General features: G+C 35.9%; 1 long non-coding RNA gene across 1 annotated transcript in view; it reads right to left on the bottom strand.

Annotated features, from left to right (window-relative positions):
- Positions 1–4,643: 4,643 nt before the first annotated feature.
- Positions 4,644–6,366, bottom strand: part of LOC131524510 (uncharacterized) — a 1,925-nt gene continuing 202 nt past the window's right edge. Inside the window, exons 1-2 of the long non-coding RNA XR_009266991.1 lie at positions 5,776–6,366; positions 4,644–5,503 (exon numbers count right to left, since the gene is read on the bottom strand). The exon at positions 5,776–6,366 is cut by the window's right edge and continues 202 nt beyond it. This is a non-coding gene — a long non-coding RNA (uncharacterized LOC131524510). The remainder of the gene's footprint in view (positions 5,504–5,775) is intronic.

Below are 6,366 nucleotides of genomic sequence, written 5' to 3'. Positions count from 1 at the left end.
TGCTGGAGGTTGAAGAATTCAGGTGTTAGACAATACACATGGTTCAATGCATCTAACAATGGGCAGTGCTCCAGGCTGGACTACTGGCTTATTCCATTTAACTGGTTTGATAATATCTCTAAATGTGAAATATCTACAGCTCCCCTAACAGACCATTGTCAGTGACTCTGATCCTTACCTTAAATAATAACAAGCGACCTCAAAACATAATTTGGAAATTTAATAGTAGTCTTTTGCTCAACAACGACTTCTGTGAAGAAGTTAAAAATCTCATTGTTGAGGTGACCTCTTTAGATTCTTCACCATTAAATAAATGGGAGTGGTTTAAATTCAAAGTTAAAGAAGCAGCAATTAAATTGAGAAAATATTCTTCGAAGAAAATGTGGGCTAAACAAAAGGAAATTGTTACTAATATTAACATTCTATGCTCTAAAGCTGCGTTGTCTAATGAGGAAAAAGCTCAATTAGAAAATCTAAAAAATCAACTAGATAATTTATTCTTGGATAAAGCTCGGGGTGCTTTTATTCGCTCCAGGGCTCGTTGGATCGAGGAGGGTGAGAAAAATTCTTCCTACTTTTTTAATCTTGAGAAACAAAGGCAAACGAAAAAGAAAATTTCCAAATTAAGTATTAATGGTGCTGTTACAGAAGAATTAGATCTAATTAACAAGGCAGTTAGCGATTTTTATAGTAACTTATTATTGTTCAAGATACTCTGAGGCCAGTTGCAAATCCTTTTTTCAGTCAATCCAAGGTTGGGTTGATTTAATTAAGGATGACTTTAAAAGTATTATGGAGGATGATTTATTAATTGGAGAGTTGGATAAAGCTAACAATCAAATGGCCAAGGGTAAATCACCTGGCTTAGATGGTTTACTGTCGATTTTTATGTCTTCTTTTGGAAAGACATCCGTCAGCTTTTATTTGAAGCCCTTGGTGAATGTATCTTAAGACAAAATCTCTCTCCCACAATGAAGCGTGGTCTCATTACGTTGATCCCAAAGGCCGATAAAGATCCACTTTCTATTGAAAATTGGAGACCGATAACCCTTCTGTGTACGGATTACAAATGACTAGCTCTTGTATATGCCAATCGCCTGAACAGTGGCTTGACAAAGGTTATTAGTGAATGTCAATCTGCCTTTATAAAAGGAAGGAATATACATTTTCACTCAAGACTGATTCTTGATATGCTGGATTATAGCCATCTAATTGACAAAGAGTCAATATTATTCCTTGATTTTTATAAAGCGTTCGATTCGCTAGAGCACTGATTTATTGTAGAAACATTAAAATGTATGGGTTTTGGTGATAAATTTTGTAACATAATCAATGTTTTATTCAGATATAACTAGTTCGGTGTCTTTGGGATCTGAAATCACTCCTAGCTTCAAGATGTCTAGAGGAATTCGCCAAGGATGTCCCATATCTTCAAAACTGTTTATTTTAACTACCCAGATGCTCACTTTGGCTTTTGTTAATGATTTAAATTTACAAGGTATTAAGATTTTTGGAAAGGAATTTAAGATTAGCCAATTTGCAGACGATACTTTTATCTTTAAAAAAAATTGCAGTATGGTTGATATTGCACTAAAATTAATTAATGTTTTTTCTGATGCCTCAGGTTTGTCTCTCAATATTAAGAAGTGTGTACTGTTGCCTATCCACTCTTGTCCAGAGAGCTCTATTGCCTCAATAAATGTCCAGACGGTGAAATATTTGGGTTTAACAATATCTAAGAATGATAGAGGAGGTTAACATTGAGAAACGTGTCGTCAATATGAAAAAAGTCACTGGCTGACCAGAGATCTCACAATATTTGGAAGAGTTATTCTATCTAAAGCTGAAGGTATGTCTAAGTTAATATATCCTTGTCACTCTTTGTTTATTTCTGACAGTAATATTAGGAAGGCCAACTCAGTCATTTTTCAGTTTCTATGGAGAAATAAAATGCATTACTTAAAAAGGTCCCAGTTAGTTAAAGAATATAAAAATGGCGGATTAAAAGCTTTAGATTTTGAAGCCTTGATAGGCTCATTTAGAATTAATTGTTTACAAACTTTCTTTGCTTGTTCCAACTCTATGTGGTTTCACATACCTAGGGCTATTTTTGGAAAGCTTGGTGGCATGGATTTTTTACTCAGATGTGATTTCGACATTAATAAGATTCCACTTGTACTGTCTAAATTTCATAGGCAAATTATTTTGGAAAATGATATTCACACATAACTTTACTCCACACAGTTCGATTTTGTGGAACAATAGAACAATACTTATAAACAGAAAATCAGTCTTTAAAGCTGAATGGTTTGACAAGGGAATTCTCTTTGTAACTGACTTGATGGATTGTAAAGGTGTTCTACTGGATCACACCAGCTTTGTTGAACGTTCTAATATAAAATGTGCTCACAAAGAGTATCGAACAATTTGTAAAGCTATTCCTGTAGCCTTGATCCACCTAATCCAGAATACTTTGACTTACTCTGATGTCACTCCAGTATTGCCAAATTTATCAATTGGTCATCACAGATTAGTATAAAAATTTAAATAATAGGGTTGTTATGGATGCTTTTAAATCTAAATTGTTCCATGTGCCTGGAAATCATTCTGATATATTGGGGAAAGCCTTCTCTAAATATGTTCAATGGCCAATTCTGCCTAAAGTCAAATAAACACATTTCAAAATTTGTCATAAGATTTATCCAGTTTCCAATTTTCTTCATAAGCGATTCAAATTTGACAAGGCGGGTTGTGCTTTTTGTGATTGTACTGATGAATCTCTAGAACACTTATTTTTTACTTGCTCCATTTCATACCAGTTCTGGAGTGATGTTAGAGACTGGCTGACTTTAAAAATGTCAAACATCCCTGTATTTAAAATCGATTAGATCCTGTTTTATGTTGATGGTTTAGATAATTCAATATCAGACATTGTGAATATTGTTTTCCTACTTGCTAAATATCATATACATTGTTGTAAGTGGAGAGACTCTCGCCCTTGCTTTGAACATTTCATGAACGAATTTAAAATATTCTACTCTTCACTGAGAGTAATTAAAAAGTATCGTGCCCCAAAAATATCATCGGACATGGCCAAGTTTCTTGGGTTTTCTTACAAGTTACTATAACAGTATTGATCAAGTTAATTTTACAAGGAGTTTTTGGGTTCACAGAACCAATTAAAATTAATTAAAGGGGTCATATAATGGTACATGCACTTTTACAAGTTGATTGTACTGAAATGTGTGTTAGCAGTGCCTGTACACAACCATCATAAAATGATAAAAATCCATCCAGTGTTTTTTTTTTAAATCTCCTTATTTGTTTTACCCTGTCTCAAATCAAGCCGTTCGGTCGGACGCCCCTCCCACGATGGTTGATTGACAGCAGTGTTTCAACACAGACCCGCCCTTGCTCGTGAGCGAGCTGTCAATCATAGTCCGCGCGTCATTGTTGATATACGCTGGAGCTGTCTATGAGCAGAATGGCGTCTAAGCGATTGTGGTGTTCTGTTCTCGGGTGCAATAATGAACACAGCAGTCATTTTGATGTTCCTAAGTCCGAACCGCTGAAGAAGACACAGTGGCTGAGTTTTGCTTTTGAAGGGAATATTCCCCACGAGCAACGTCAATGTTTTCATGTTTGCGCGAATCATTTTTCACCAGACTGCTTTATAAATGAAGGTCAGTATAAAGCTGGTTTTGCTAAGAAGCTGCTCCTGAAAAAAGAATCGGTACCAACTATTCGTGTTCCTGCTGAACCTCCAGAAGAAGTGAGTGTAACGTTTAATTAACCTTTATATTAATCTTTGCAAATCGCTAGCACGCTTCACGATGTATGTGGCTAATGTTTACATTCAGGGTACATGCATGTTTTCTATTTACGACGTTTTCAATATGAAAAATTCCGGCCGTGACCTCATATCAGTGTTTCCGCCCTGAGAGTTGTACCTAACACTGCATAGATAACGTTACGCATCACTGACAAGCCTACATTTACCGAATTTATTTTTCATGACCATTAGCTGTAACATCAATCTGTCAATGAACTAACGTATCAGTAAACACATAGCGTTCGTATCTCACTACTCTACCTGACAGTACACACAAAAATAGATAAAAGTGACATTACGTTAACCAACCATTCAGAAACGTCCAGTTCGAGCCTTAATTGTCGAACTTCTTCGGGGCCATCATCCTGTTCCGGTCCGACTCCGGTTCGAATTGATAAGGTTGCACAGTATCCTCAGAGACTCCCGCTGCCATTCTTCAAAATATACCCTCAACTGTTGTCAAGGCAACACTCCACGTGTGTTGTGTCAAAAACGCCCCACAGAACAGAGGGGCGGGGCGAGCAAAGCTCATTAGCATTTAAAAACACACGCACTAAAACTGTGTGCTGAAAACAGAGCTGTTTTTGAGCAGGTAAAATGAGTGTTTTCTTACAATACTAATGAGAATTTTTAATTAAAGTATATTACAAACTTTCAATTTAGACCCTAAAGAATCATATTAGCTTGTACAAAAATGGCATTATATGACCCCTTTAAAGATGACATTTTTTTTGTTACATTACAATTAAGTTCACCTTCGTAAAAACATAGTTTTAATAAATAACTATACACCAACTATACTCATTCTGAAAAAAAACAAAAAACAAAAATGGGTTGACAGACAATTTAAATGCAAGTTACTCTTTTATTAAGCAAGCACAAATCATTAACAAAACATCAACATTAAATTGTTCAACATCAAATGGAAATACATTCTCCAAAACAGTGCAAGGTCCTTGAAAAATGAGCTGATAGTAACTGTCACTTTTAGAAGTGGACAATATGGATATCTGGATATCACTCAGCTGTAAACACTCCCCTAAAATAGGAACACTTCCAAAATTCACATCTAACAGTAACTTTAGAAATATAAAAGTTATACAAGAATAGAATATACGAGAAAGAATTCAAAATAGAGCAATGTATTTTTTTTTTTAAACTGTCATTTCTATGAGTGGATGAACATGGTACTGTATATGGAATGTATACCATTCCAGAAAATCAACTGAGAAAATGTTCTGCAATTTAAATACTAGACAAATATTGTAAAAAAAAAAAAAAAAAAAAATACACAATTCACTAAAAGTGACAGAAGTGAAAGTTTAAATGAAATGTCAAATAAAGGAGTACCTTTGTTAAAACACTGAGGAAACTCTACTGACAAAAGTCCATTTTTAAGACTCAGCTTCCCATCCTCCAGACCCATCAAGACTTTCCGGGTAAAGTCAAATGTATTGTCCAAATCTTTTCGGGAACTTAGATCCAATGCGTAAGTTAGTCCAAAAAGCATGACAAATGCATGAGCCAATATGGGGAAATCGTTAACTATGTTACCCAAAGTGCAACTTCAGTCTTCTCTGAGCAGAAGAACATGGCAACTGTTGAATTGTCACTAATGGAGAGGAGACGAAGTGATAAATCTTCAGCGTCTGGTTCATCAGATTGTTCTACCTGAAGAAAAAAGAAGACTTCTGCAAAAGTGTAAATGAGGACTAGACATCATTTTCATTTTTAGTGATCTTTCTCTCAATTCTAAAGGTGATGATACTTGGGGCAACATTTTTGAGCAATGTTGCTTGGGCACTTTACCATTGAGAATGGGCAACACATTTCTATCTGGATACTTTAGATCGGTCGTGTGCCCTGTGTCTCATTTTTTGCCCAGCAAAATTGCTCAAAAAGCTGCCCCGTGTATCATAGGCTTAAGCAACATGATCACTTACATCCCCCATCTTGAGAACGTTGGAGTCATCCTCAAGCAGATAGGCGGAGGGAGCACGGAGGACAGCAGCTCATCATGGACATCATTGACAGCAGCATGGATGTTAATATTTCCTTCAGAGTGAGAATTAGAGACTTGAGTATGAGAATCTTGATCTAACATGGAATCTAATCAGCACAGCCACACAATACTATGCATCACCCTAAAACGTCTGTATGTATAACAACACAACCGAAATCAACCCTATCAGCCATTAAGAAGAGTAACCACTGACCTGAAGTGTCACATATCCTAAAGAGCTGACTCAGTACTTCAGACACTTTTCCTGTGAGATCAACTTTATTTCTGGTTCTTCAGGTTGACGTTTACTCACCCTTCAGCCAACCAAGATGTAAACTACTTTCTTTCTTTAGTAGAACACTAAAGATGATTTTTAACTGAAGTCTTGTTCCTTGATGATTCATAAACTTCAAGTCAACAGGTGCCACCAATTTGTAAGTCAAAAAGCAGATACAGACAGCACATTATAACATTATGACCAGGAAAACCAGAGTCTGGAGCTCAAGATTTTTGTGCCATCATGGGTATTAAT

The sequence above is a fragment of the Onychostoma macrolepis genome, chromosome 18 (genome assembly GCF_012432095.1).
Source record: "Onychostoma macrolepis isolate SWU-2019 chromosome 18, ASM1243209v1, whole genome shotgun sequence".
NCBI classification, from domain to species: domain Eukaryota; kingdom Metazoa; phylum Chordata; class Actinopteri; order Cypriniformes; family Cyprinidae; genus Onychostoma; species Onychostoma macrolepis.
Note: the sequence above shows the minus strand (reverse complement) of the source record. Positions and strands in the feature narration are given on the sequence as shown.